The sequence below is a fragment of the Calliopsis andreniformis genome, chromosome 1 (assembly GCF_051401765.1).
Source record: "Calliopsis andreniformis isolate RMS-2024a chromosome 1, iyCalAndr_principal, whole genome shotgun sequence".
Classification (NCBI taxonomy): domain Eukaryota; kingdom Metazoa; phylum Arthropoda; class Insecta; order Hymenoptera; family Andrenidae; genus Calliopsis; species Calliopsis andreniformis.
Window position 1 is genome coordinate 18078845 of NC_135062.1, and position 14313 is coordinate 18093157.

Below are 14313 nucleotides of genomic sequence, written 5' to 3' on the forward strand. Positions count from 1 at the left end.
GTCCTCGAAAATTAACGAACCCTTGGAAATCAGTACGAGGAATCCATCTTCAGCTAAAGATATTACTACCTAATGTGTAAAGAACGTAGAAATGTAGAAATCGATACTCTCTACTTTTCCACTGGTAATTAATGGCTTGAACAATTGCATTGCTGTCTCTTTGGAACAAATGTTAATGTTTTCCTATCGATATGCTGATGCTGAGCTTTGCTATCGGCAAAATAGACAAATTTCTCGAAAATATTTCCGCAAGGTCTGAATACTTTGAGACGCGCTATAGTAGTAGTGTTACTCAATTATTCACGAAGAGAACTGTTATCCCAGCCTGAGTCATATATTACGTAAATGTCCAACAGTTTCGCGACCGAACCTGTGCCACCGAGTTCATGGCTAAGCCTGAAAAATTGACGTGAAATCGCGACGACGGAATGCAGCTTTTGATTTATACTCTTTATCGTGTCTAACGGTCGCCGTTTCCACCGTAACTGCTCACATTATTATTAACAATTAATTATCTGTTTATTGCTCGTCGCGATTCCAACGTTCGCTTCTTTTTTTTCCAGCGAGCAGAAACATTCTACCGCGCAAGATTTGCATACGACTCCGTTTCGTTTCTACGATGAAACTAGCTGTGAGATTGCAAAACACGCGAGCGTTTTGTTACTCTTGCGTTCTCTGTGCGCTTCAATGCGTTCCACAGCGCATTCGACAATCTATTAACCTGCTAAACGGGGAAGACCAGTTAGCCTGTTCGGTGAAAATGACTCCTTGACATGCAAGCTACGCATGAAAAATTCTTCAGCCAGATCGAACGAAAAGCAGGGCAATTTTATAAGCGTTTCCCAAAAATTGGATTTTTGTCAGGGAAGCGTTTCGCAGACACTGCAGTTAACTCTCGATAACTTGATTGAGTCGGCCGCAGAAAATTGCTGGAGCATCTTTCGTGAAAGCAAAGGACGGTAGTGGCGCGCTTGTGCTCGATTTATCGACATGCGTGTCAGAAAATTCGTAAGGGAACGATTAAAAAAGGCAAAAGGTAGAAACGAACATGGAAGCCTGCTCGAGCGTGGAGACACGAGCCTCGGGCCAAGTCAACGCACTCTGCGATCAAATAAACGCAACGCAGGCCGGATCTACTTGCATGCGCGGCGCGGCGTGTACCTGAATAATCCGTGGTTGCGTAAGAACGCGCGGAACACCGTCGATTGATTCAAAACTCATGCGTCCGATACGCTCGCTTACGTTGACAAGTTATTGTGAAACAGCTCTGCGAGCAAGGGACTCGTGCTTCTCGATTCGTTTCATTGTTAATCGTTCGCTTAATTGCCCCTTTCTTGTTGCTTCTTCCACGCTCGAACGTCTACGTTTCATGACGAACAAGCCTGGAATGTGATGAATTAACTGGGAAAGTGGGTGATGTCGCGACAAAAGAAATTAATGAATCTCGAGGCCAGTCGCTGTGATCTGCTGCAATATTGAATCAGTGTTTCGCAGATATCTCTCGTGTTTTTTCGATAAAACAATTTTATTTTTCTGTTTAAAGCACTTTTATGCAAATTGCATCGCATCGCGCAAGTGAATCCAGTTGGGTGCTTCGATTACAAGCATGTTAAGTTCTCATTTAGCAAGCAATCTTCTTGCTCTCCCATTTCTATGAAGATCTCGAAAACTCTCGTATCCCTGAAAGTGCGAAGTGATTTCGTTCTCCTCTGTTTAACTGGCTCTCTTGCGATTTCCCGAAGTGCTGCGAGAAATACTGGCTGGATAGATCTCTCATTAAACGCACGACGGATTATTATAATAATTATGTAAATATTCCTGTTAGCCTTGGACAGAGGCTCTAGGGCGCACGGAGAGTGCGTATTACGAGCTGGTTAAGGAAGCCGTTCCCTTCGAGACTTTCGTTGATAATTAAAGTACCGTGGAAGCTCATGATGTTGAAAACGGTAATTTATCTCCTCGTTTCTGAATCATCGGGACGCGCTAGTTCCCCGCTGCTTTTTTCCGCGAACTTGACATTAATCACCGGCTGCTAAAGCTCTTTCTACCCGTGAACTACGTATACTCAGACCTGTTCAAGCAATACGAAACACCCTGCAGTATCGTATCTTCATCCTCCGGTTTATCAATTATTCTCTCCTCTATTTTCCAGAGGTAACGTCGTTTAGCTGTCATGCCGTCAGACGTTCATTTGCCGTTTAATTTGCATGGATTGGGTTAAGTAAGATGCATTGAGCAATAGGAAACTCGGGCACGAACAATTGCTGAAGTAGCAGACAAATTTCAGACAGCTCGGTAATCGGTGATCGGTAGATACGTATTGCTACCATTGCCTTCTTTGTGCCGACTATCTTTTGTTTGCGAAGATGCCAGCTGTTATATGTTGCATAAGTATGCTACAGAGAGGTTTTTCAGAGTATTGTTACAAGTAGTATAGAATCAAGTTCTCTTAAAGAGAATTCCATGACATTTAATCCCTTCTGCAGTGTCGAAAAAATCTCTGAATCCGTGACTGCACCTCCTCCTACCATTGCCACCTCACCATACTCTAGTTAGATGTTTCCCCAGACTCCTCGACACTTCCACCGTTTCCCAATACGTGTCACCTCCTACCCAAGAACGCCATTTCTCAACTAGTATTTGCGTTCCAGTGGTATCGATGGAATCTTCAAACGTTCTCCTAATGCGCAGACACCTAAAGTGGGCAGCGTTGTTACGGGGTCAAACGAAATACCGTTGCCTCTCTTAACTTAACCAGCGACTCTTTGCGCAAACTCAAAGCAGGGCGTTTCTGCGCTTCTGCGCGGCGAGCTTCTGCGCTTTTCTAAAGTCTCTTTTTCTTTTCTATTTCACTACATATGTAGATTTTTTCACGAAAATTCAAGTAAATGGATCGCCATCGATCAAGCATCTACTAAACGTTCGAAAAAGTTCTAGCGAAATAGCATGGCTAATTTGGTCGAATCGCGCGTTTTTACGATCTCCTAAAGAGTCGACCTCCCGCGAGAAACTCGTACGACAAAAACGTCTGCTCGATTCTTCCTGAGGATTGCTGTAAGAGCACAGTGCGTGCAAGGAGCACAATTAAACGAAACGAGCGTTCCGATATGGTAAAACCGGGGAAACTGTGTGAAACTGTGCGAAACTGTGCGAAACTGTGCGAAACTGTGCGAAACTGTGCGAAACTGTGTGAAACTGTGATCGCTGACGTTTCAATCGATACACGTCAGCCGGGAAATCTACGTTTCTCTAACGCGCGACGGTTCTCACCCCTTTCCTGTCTAATTCAGTACAGTTTTACAGAATATATCTGAAGCGAAACACGCTTTCATCTGAGAGATTTGCCAGAACGGTAATGAAATTTAGATATCCGAAACGATAAAGCAGCGTGTAATAAGCTAATAGTTTTCGCGCGCCGCGCCCTATTTCTCACGCGTTTCTGGGCCGTTGTATTTAATTAAGCGCCGAGGGTGTAGAAATGCATCATTCAGCGAGGACGAGTGGCATCGCGCGTCGTCGCAACGGATTCCTCAAATATTTCAAAGTATTTCGCTCGCGTTCCCCATCGCCAGCCTATTCGCCGATTAATAGGACACGCGTGTTTGTTCAGCTGCCTACCGTTCGACTTCCAAATTTTTCGACGGCAAATAAGCGAGGAAAATTGATCGTTACTCTACCACGATATTTATGGGTTCCCAGAGAGGCTGTCTGAAGAAGAATTTATAGAACAAACAGATCGAATGAAAGGCACGCGGCAAATCATGGTTATAATAGTCACTCACGGGTTATTATTTCTCATGACCGAACTACTCAAGTTTCAATGCTGCGTGAATGGATCTATAAATGATCGATAAATGCTAGGTCAAAGATAATGGCTGACACAAATATTATGGACTCTGTTGGTCAAGAGATATCGTCCAGGATGAAGTGATTAATGAAAATTTGATAGATATGAAAGATTTACCTACATGCATCGAAACCGACTGTATCCGCGTTATTTTACCGCTGCAATTATCCCGAGCATCGTTTCCGGTTTACAGCGCATTGCCAGCCATGTACACGAGCAGGATGTCGAGCAGTTCACATACTAATCTCGACGAATTAAAATGCACCAAGCGCACCAAGCTTCTTTTTTAGCAGTACTGTGCGGTGTACTGATTGTGAGTCATACTCGCGCAAGACGAATGATAAAAATAGCAGGCGACTTTGAACGCAATTCGTGGCGGTAAATTCATCGAAAATGACTGGTCTGAAAGTGAGAAAACCGAAAATTCGAAATTCGAACTTTCATCGCGATACCGTTTCCTCGCGTTCGCGTTGAAAAGCTATCTCGTGGAACGCTGGAAACCGTCTGGAAAGAGTGTCCATTGGAAGCACGAGACAGGAACCGATTAAGTCGCCAACGATGCCCAGAAAGAACCTGCTGATAAACAGACACGCTGACGATCCGCGGATTCGTAGCGGGCCAAAGCAAAAACAACATCGAGAGTAACAGGTTCTGTCGGGGTAACAGAAACCGTAGATCCTCGAGATGTCATTGAGGCAAATGGTAATCAGCTTGTTACGGCTGAGCGTTTCACTGTAAATGTCAGGCGACAGCACGTAAAACGTCCTGGCCGATTTGAAGGGAAGTCGTTTGGGAACGAGGAACTGCGTTCTTTCGCGTTCCTCTAACACGCAAATATCCGAGCAGTGCCGACCACTCGTGAAATTGCCGCGACGTTTTCGATCTTTACACCGATAGCTGGGTAAAACAAGTGCAACTGGCCGATAACTCGCTACGCAGAAAGCGCGCGTATCGCTGAGTGCGAAAGTTATAAATTCTTCTGGCCATGCTCAGGGGGATCATTTCGTCCCCCTAAACCCCTCGTCACTCGTTCAACCTCTTTTTCCGTCTGTCCGTCCGTCTATCTGCCCCTCCCTCTCCTTGTTTCTCCTCACCTACCTCTCTCTGTCCACCTCTGTCCACCTCTGTCTCCCTGCGGGCGAATACCTTCGCCCAGACGCTAACGCCTTGAATGAAGTACGGTTACTTCGGCTCTGGTTCGTTGCTATTTTATCAGGCGACATTATTATTCCTACGTTGCTGACACTATGTCGAATTTATAGGCTGGCAGAAATGCCTCCACTCGTTTCGCAATCGGCATATTTTCTCTGCGACGCGACAGGAGGGACTTCGTTCCGTGACGCGCGCGCGTTACTTTCCTCTTCGGACAGATTTTCGGGCCGTTGGATCTTGAACGGTCCAACGGCGGCTTTGATTCAACCCCGATCATCTCCTGCTTAGGAGGGTCTTTCTCGACCCCTCGCAGTGATCCCTTCCTCACGAAACCCCGTGAAAATCCCACCCACACAATCTCAAGGCACACGTATAAAAGAATTGTCGCCTCGCGTCGGCTTGGTAGGTCCAATACAGGCTGCCGAAGAACAGATGTCGATGCACTGTGTTCCTTTTATGTGCCACTTCCTCTATCGTTGATCATTTTTCGAGAAGAACACGTCTTCTCGTTCTCTCTGCTTCTCTGACATAAATCAGGTGAAAAAGAGGCGATGGAAACGATCACTGCCATTTCAGTCCATGATACATTCAGACTATCGTACGCGCGAATCGATAACTCTGCTCCGTATGATGTATTACTCTAGTAAGTAGTCACTGGAAATGGAACTCGACATTGAACCTTTCTATGCACGGCAATCGGCTGTGATCTTCCTTTCATCTCGATCTGATTTTCCCTGCCCATGGGACTTTATAGGAAACATGCTAGTCTTTGAAGAGAAAGACTCGGGAATTTGTATTTGTATGAATTCTTTAATAGCAGATATAGCGAAATATGTTTATCAAGGGAATATATAAGAATGATATAAATCCAGTTTGCAAGCAGCAGATTTGCCAAAAAATCCAAGTTCAGATCGCGTGGCGTGGCGCGGCGTGGCGCGGCGTGGCGTAAGGCATTTTTCCAGGTCTGGGAGGCTGTGTGCCCACAGGCAGGGAGCCCGAAGCGTTCTCCCTCATCTCGAAACGCAATCGTTTTTGCAGTCGGTCCGGTTCTCTGGCGGCACCGACCTACCGGAACGCGTGGAACTCGCCCAGCATCCATCGAGGACCAGGTACGAAGTGGTGAGATATCAGCACAGTCCTCCTGTGCCGGGCTCACGGCTCGCAAGCAACAGCGCGGAGAATGAATCAAGGGGAAAGGAGTGGGTGCTGGGCTGGAGAAGGGGTCAGGGAGAGGTAGGAGAGGGGCGGCAGTGGTGCAGGAGCATCCCCACCAACGCGCAACGGTTCGAACAAGAGGGTAACGCTTCGAACAGCGGCGGAGAGCAAGCGTAGAGCGGGCGCAGAGGCTGCGCTGGGTAGGAGTTTTCGGTGCCGTCGCCAGTGGTAGAGCCAGTTTCTCGTGTAGCATCGTTGGGCCGGCGGCGTTGAGGCGCCCCTTCAGTATGAAGCCGACGACCGTGCCAGCTGCAGCTGCTGCACCTGTCGTCCCGTACACCGCGACAACCACGCTTACCGTATGCTCGGATGATCTGCTCGGACACTCCTCTTGATCGTGGATCCTTGTTAGGCGCGACGAGACATCGATACTCCATGGATACCGTGTTCTCAGCTCCGATTTCGTTCGCCGGCGAGAACTGAGCGCGACGGACACGTATACGCGTCGCTGACACCGACCTCCGCTTCTGGATAAAGGAGGATCGTGCCGGTGGGATACAGCCACCAGAATCGAATCGAGCGATTCTGCAGAGAGGGACTATCTCTCTCCTAGTCCTTCTTTCACCCGGTTCTTCCTGGACGTGATCGGTGATCGGTTGGTGTTCCTCCAGTGTTTCTTCTTCCCTTACCCACGCCGGATAAGGTTGCTGCCTCGCGTCGCGTCGCGTCGCCTCGCCTCGCCTCGCCTCTTCGTCTTCTTGCCGTTTACCAGGACTAGTCCGACGCGAAGAAACTGTGATACGCGGCAAAGAAAGAGGAGACACGCATGCGGAACTCCGTATAAAAGTGAAAACTCGTTCCTCCGGTGTCGTGCTTTCGGACCTGCTCATCCTTCTCAGAATCCGGAGCCCTTCCCCTTTACTGGATATTTCGGAGTAGCTGGAATTCAAGGCCCTCTTGGACGGCTCGGCGTTCGAACGAACGACCGCAGCGTGAACGTGCATCGACGACGAGGTGAGTCCTTCGACTGATAAATTCCACCACCCTGCCAGCTAAGGGTCAAGAGCGGTCAAGACGCGACGCGCGTGGACTGGTTTTCGAGTTCCAGGACCGTTTGCATCGGTATTCTGTCGTTCCCGCACTCTGCCATTTATCTGCCGTCTGTCGAACGAGTCGATGATAAATCCACGCGGTCGCACTGGCCGCTGACTAAGCAAATTATCATCACCATCCTTCATCCACCCATTATCGCGCAAACACGACAACGCAAGGGATTATTCTGACGCGTAAGCTTGGGACGATGGGGTTGCGTTGCTGCAGCTTAATCTGAAAAATGAACGGTGTGATAGCGTCACGGGTACACTCGCTGAAACGAGCTCGACGGAAATTGGGATGATAAAATTACCGAGGATCAACAATGGAACCGCTCGGATATCGCACTCTCGAGATACGACGCGGCTGAATACGTAAATAAAAACGGTATTTTCTCTCTATAGGATCCAACAAATATTATCGCATATCGTAATCAGATTCAGTATTTAAGGTGAAGAAAGGGATAAGCGAAATCTGAAGAGATTGTTCTTCTTATATTTCTACAAGATATACCATAACGCATGGACAGAATTTTGGCAGAGAATTGGTCTGAAATTTCGTCCATCCTTCATGGAACATCTTATACTCCATTTATCTCGCATTTACTTTCGTTTTGTGGTTCTTGATGGCTCAAAGTGCTCCTTAATCTTAATTAACTTTCTCGATAATTTGGAGAAACGGCAACACCAGCTTAATTTGAAAGTATTCTTAATCTGAATTTTCGTGGTTTCAATTTGCAATATCATATTTTTGGGTATCTTCCGTAAGAACATCGGTTCAGACAGGCAAAAACGAACTCGTTGTTGGATCGATCGTAACGCATCGTTCTGACGGCATTAAGGAGAAAATTGCTGGCATGATCTTTCATTTTCTCATTACCATTCAAATGACACGGTCATGGACGTCATAATGACCTGCGGAACGTGTAATCATATCTTCAATCATTTACAAGATCGTTCCATCCGGTCAAGTTGCAGTTTTTCGTCGGCTGACCATTGACAAGGAAATGGTGAAATGATCTTGTCGAGACGTTTAAGGAAAATGGAACGATATTTAGGCGTGAACGATGGTTCAGTAGCGCGATGCACAACCAAGTATTTAGAGCAGTTTAGCCCTAAAGAGTAATGCGGGTGCAAGTGAACGTTTCCAATTAGTCAAGTGGGAATCGATCTTTCGAATGCTCGTAAAGCCCGTATCCGTTTCGTCAACAGTTTCGCATTCGTTCAAACTAATGACTTCAGATCTGACCCACATACACGTTCTAGATGTCAGTACATTCCACAGGAATTTTCTGGGTTACCTTCGACGAGAAGAAAGGACATTTCGCTTAATCGAAATCTGTGTATCCACACATAGTGGTTGAACTGTTCACTTGAATATACTTTTTCGTTTAGCAGTTACACGTAAGGTGAGAAGACACGTTGCTATTGGAACAAAACAGGATGTCTAGTCGAGCAGAAGAGTACAGAAGGTTAATCGATCGCGATCGAGAATGGAATGGCCGATCGCTTTGCGTATTCTCGACGCGTTGAAAGAGCCGGTCTGGTGAGCTTCTTTGGAACGCTCTTCAGTGGAGGTGAATGGCCTCTTTTTCTGCACGAGCCACGAATCCCGGTGCTTCCCCGACCTCGACCTCGGTATTATAACGCGAAATTACCCTGCGAGGAGATAGTAAAAGACTGGACGTAACGTTGAGAAAAGTCTCTCGAGGTCAGAGGTGATCGTGTTATGGGGAATAGTCTTCAATGAGTAAGAACACTCGAAGCTCGAACGTTGGAAACAAGAATTACCCTCCTCCTGAAACCTTTCCTACTGAAAAAACTGTCATTTGCCGCGAAAGTGCTCAACATAACGTATTCTTCTTCCATACGCGAGAACAATGTAACAAAGAGTAACTGTCTCTGCTGAAAATTTCTTCCTGACAAGAGATTGAAGTTGCCGCGCCTCTGTGGAGCTCCATTTAAAAGCTATTTACATTGTTCCATGCTGGCGAGCGTCATAACAGTAATTAAACGCAATCTACCTTCGGATTCCATGCCCTGGGAGCGAGGAGACCGAGGATGAGGACTATTAGCTTCTAGCTGACAATAATTAAGCCCGATTGCGTCCCTCCTTTGAAGGAAAGCGGCCTAATCTACTTTTCGCCTCTTCAGTTACTTGTTACCTCACAAGGCTGACGCGTTTCGACGACACTGACAGAAAGCTTTCTTTTGCCTGACGTTTATCCCGCTTATCCCGAGACAAATGAGGAAAGTTACAACGAAAGAGGATAATAGCGGCAACTGAAAATTCGAGGCAGGTGAAACTAATTGGCGCGGTGCACGGGGAAACGGGAATGATCACCATCGTTATCATCTACCAGCCACGAAACGCTGCGCCACGCTGCGCCATGCTGCGCCACGCGCCGCGATCTTACCCTAATCGGCGATTCATTCGCTAGGCGGAAGAGGAATGCAAATGATAGATCCGTCATCGTGGATGGCGTAACGCTCCGCACTTGCGCAACGCGTTTCATGGTCAAAACGTGCGACGCATCGACGGAATGCACGATTAATGTTGCGGGGGCCACCATGGATCCAGGCCCTCATTCTTCAGAAATATCAACAACGTGGACTTGAGTGCGCTAAAAAAACGAAAGAACATGGAAATGGAAGGGAGTAAAAGTAAGTGTTGCAAGGAACGGGTGAGGTTGCCAAGTGGAGCAATAACCGATATCCGTTTCGCCAAAAGTGGACATAACTCTCTGGCTAGAGTACCTAATTTCTGCTTCTCGAGTACAGTTGATTAAGTAACATTCAGTTTGAAGTTTGCAATCTAGCGATAAAATGAATTGTGGGGTTCCATGACTAACAGCGGGAGGAATTGGGTCCTCAATTATCCGAAAATTGTGTAGAAAAGTTGTTGCTCAAAACTCTCGTCTAAAAATCAGAGTCGTTTTAGCGGGAAGGTCTACGTTGGATGGGATATAGAAGACCAGACGTAGGAACTGAAATATAATTCGTGAGGATTCTGAACGGTAATCCACCAAACACCGTTCTATCATGATTTTAGCTATAAAAATTGTGCTGGTTGAAGCTGGCGTACGTAGCTGAAAGAGAGCCGGCGTTCAAGCTCCGGAAAGCAATCGTTAGCGATAGACGAAACGTCGTAAAAGATTAGCACTGGTCGAACGCGATCGCCTCGGCTGGTAGCAAAGAAAATTACCGTTCGCATTGAGTACGTCGTTTATGCCTTTTACGCTCTCGAACGCGAATCGTCGTTTAGCCGCTGTTTACAGCGATCCTTAAGGCCACGAGCGCAGTGGAGCGCAGTGCAGCGCAGTGCAGCGCAGCGCAGCGCAGTGCAGCGCTGGAGTATGCAGTGCAAAACTCTCGCTTGTAATTCAGCCGCTAGCCGCGAGAGATCTACTGAAAGTAAGTTAATCTGAGGGTTACACCGGTTGCCGGTCGTCATTCACGCGGACGCGACGGGGACAAAAACCGCGGCGCGGGAACTCGGGCGGGAACTCGGGCGGGAACTCGGGCGTGAACACGATCTGTCTACGAAGGCTGACCTTCGCGAACTACCGATTTCCATATTCCTTTTTAGTTCTGCTTTCCACTATCTTCATGGACTCTCAGTTTCTACCATCGATGGAATACACCGAAGAGATATGCGCTTTCTGAGTTCTGAAAGAGCGAAACTGGAAGAAACTGCTCCCACTGTACGATGAAAGAAAGTTTCCTGGTGAAGGTCGCTACACTTGTATACTGCTTGTGAGACGAATTTTAAGGGCTGTGAGAGAAAGGTAGAGCAGATTAACAACGCTAGAGTCTAGTAAGCATGAAAAGTAAAACGGCTAAATCGCTCGCAATTAATTCAATTATACACAGTGAAAGGAAGTTCAATGTCTACTAACAAGATTCTTTGCCGACGTTATCATACACACCATCTGTACCTCCTCTTTCTTTGCCAACCTACGGTTTCTATATTCTCCATTTATGAATGGAGCGTGAAATGAATCTGCCACAGGAAGGGGAGTAGGCTAGACAAAACCGTGACTTCCACGTTTGACCTGGTTTCGCTTGTCCATCTCCCATTTCACTTCGTTTCGATATCATCGGAGAAGAAGACAAGAAAGTAAATTCCCGAAACCAGCTAACGTATAGGAGCGAATCGAATTCAATATTCCATCATGAGTCATGAAACATTACATAACGCAATTAAAAGCAACGACAAATTCGACTCAAGGATCATCAGGATTATTTTTGTTGAAATGAGAGATCTCGTAATAGAAATTCGCAGAAGTGACCTTCAACAGGACCTTGCTTTCAATCTCGACCTCCATTTTGGTAAAATTCAAATTCAATTATGTTTCCGCTGGCAAATAACGAATAATTCATTTGGTTTGATTCATTTGGTTGAGAATTTGGCCTGGAAAAGTTACACGCTCGCCATTTTTTCTCGCTACGGATATGCCGATAAACTGCGAGATAATTGTCAGAATTCATAGTCGCGATCAGCAGTCGGATCGATAAGTGATGGCGATAAGTTGTTTTCTCTTGATCGTGGGTCATTAATAAAACGCGATAGTGATATAAAAAGATACTCCGAATGTTGCATTTCCAGGCCTGGGGGCAACTGTCGCCGCAATTACTTCTAATCGGTTTAGAAAATCCGCGTGCCGAAACATCGCATCGACGTCCAATTAAGGATCATCCTCGGACGATCGTAATCGATGGCCACTTCTTTCGTTCTAGGCCGACTGGCTACGATTTGGCCCTTGATTTCACCTCTCACTCGGTAACGAGCGACGTCGAACACCTATTAGAGATTGACCAGGATTATGGCGTTTCATTTCTCGAAGAGAAGGTTAACGTTAATGTATGCCGCGTTTTAACCTTCTAATTACGAGTCGCGCGATAAAAACAGCCGCACGGTAGATCGTTAATGAGACGAGACTTTGAACGAAGCAAAATCCAGTGTCGCGAGCGAATCCTCGAGCCGAGATAATTATTAGACACGATCGATTAATAAAGAAAGACGAGATCGAGCCAGGCTTCCGCTGGCTCGTTGCTTTTTCAAACGGCTCGGCGAGTCCACGAATCGCGAACCTCGCACCAACGCAATTATTTCTAATCGGTTTAGAAAATCCACGATGATAGCGCGCCGGTGGTGCTGGCTGTCGAGGCGAGTGTGACTAAGCCGTCCTTCTGGTTTCTTGGACGCGACGCGACGCGACGCGACGCGACGCGACGCGACGCAGCGCGTCTGTCTTAGCCATATCTGGCCAATAATGTCTCCCGGCGGTTATGTAGAGGAGCAGAGCATGGCGTGCCAAAGGATCGCGATCGTTCCTCTTCCTACAGCCGGTCTTGTTTTTCCCGTGGAATCGAGCGTAGGAGAAATTACCTGGCTCGCCACTTCGAAAAGCCGACCGACCAACGATCGTTCTCCCATTAGCCTCGTTACCGTCGAGAATGGGTCGAGGAACTCTCTCCCTCTTTTCTCCTCGTCCTCTTTCTCCTTCCGACTGGTCGCAACCTCGGGCGCGATGAGACCGATAACGGCGATAGCGGTGTCGACTGAGATTATGCTGGGACTGTGGGTGGAAACGGTGCGGTGTGGCAACCCGAAATTCCTACATGGAAAACTGTGGAATTTCAAGGGCCATCTCTAGTTCAATGAATCTTATAAGACTAAAGATTATTTACAACTGAGGTGTGCAACTTTCAAATTGCAAGTACCTATGAGTCAGTACCGATGAGAAGAAAGTTTAAAAGGTGACGGTTCCCACGAATATACCTACTTCTATCTTATCTGAGAATAAACTAGTTATGCTAATGTAATCATCAAAATCCATCGTTGACCATTTTCCCAAGATTTTCCCAAGATTTTCCCAAGTAGTAGCTATTACTCGGTACATACATGTATATCGCTGCTGTATAATTGAAATCAGATTTCCTGAATATTTTCTCAAGTATCGGATTCCATAGCAGAATTGCAAAGAGAGCGCTACCAAACTCCATTGCTCCAAAATCGATTGCAAAGTGCCCCCCATCCCCAGGTATCGTCGAGAGAGTTAGGATATTCTTCGGCCTCCGAGCGAAGAAAGTTCCTTCGGAGAGGAAACTCCGATAAGAATGGTCTCGTTCTGCGCGAATACTTCGTCAAGAAGTTCGCTGGCCGTATGTTCCTCGCAAACTTCTAAGCCCATGGACAACAGCATCGTCGAACGATCTGTGAAATTCGACGATTTAGCGATACGCGACCTGTTTTCAAAGCGAAAAAAGAATGAAGAGTGCTTATCGAAGTACGCATCGCTCGATGGACTGTTATTTATCACCGGTACTGTATACGGATATACCCTGAAGCACCTCCAATTTTTCTGTCCTCTATCGACGTGCTGTAATGCTAGTAATCGTTTGTTTGTACGAACACCTGCAAGAATCGCCCTGGAAAGCGCCAAAGGATACGTGATTCGACGGACTGAAAGTTTCAGTAAAATGCGCCGTAGCGATACGGATACTTCTGAAGTTTCACTACGGATAGATCACGTATTTCCTCGGCATTTACTTATTTTGGAGCACGATGCTCATTATTCTGTGAAGCTGTGGCACGGGGGAAGAAACACGTGTCTTTACCTCCACCTACAATCTCTCCTGTTAATCGTAAATAATAATATAATCACGATCTACTTTCATTTTCTTACTTTGCTACTACTGTCTCCAGAAGTGTTCGCAATTTCGAAAGATTTTAGTTCGAAAGTTTAAAACAGGTCGAAGTTTCTCTACATTCGTTGCACCGTGGCAGATTCGACATGAATGCGAGATGAATTTCTTGGTATTCGTAATATTAGGAGAATAGTAAATGTTCGATTTACTAACTTTCTCGAGGCATCGTTACTATCGATCACGCGTAGTCCGATGGAACTGTTTGCGTGCCATATTACAAGACCCACGCCACGCTTGCTCTATTCTGAATGTTCGCGAGTCCCCTACATGGAAAGTGCGTGAAACGTGCCCGCACACGTTCGCACCGGGACATGCGCATCGATCGAGAACAGAGAGAAACGTTTTCAACTGTTT

The 14313-nt window shown here is 46.6% G+C and overlaps 1 protein-coding gene across 2 annotated transcripts in view; it reads left to right on the top strand.

Moving 5' to 3' along the window:
* The first annotated feature begins 7058 nt into the window (after positions 1–7058).
* Positions 7059–14313, top strand: part of Knockout (Stork-head domain-containing protein knockout) — a 67497-nt gene continuing 60242 nt past the window's right edge. For both annotated transcript variants that reach the window (XM_076377629.1, XM_076377639.1), the window contains exon 1: positions 7059–7168. The gene's annotated coding sequence lies outside the window, so the exon portion shown is untranslated. The remainder of the gene's footprint in view (positions 7169–14313) is intronic.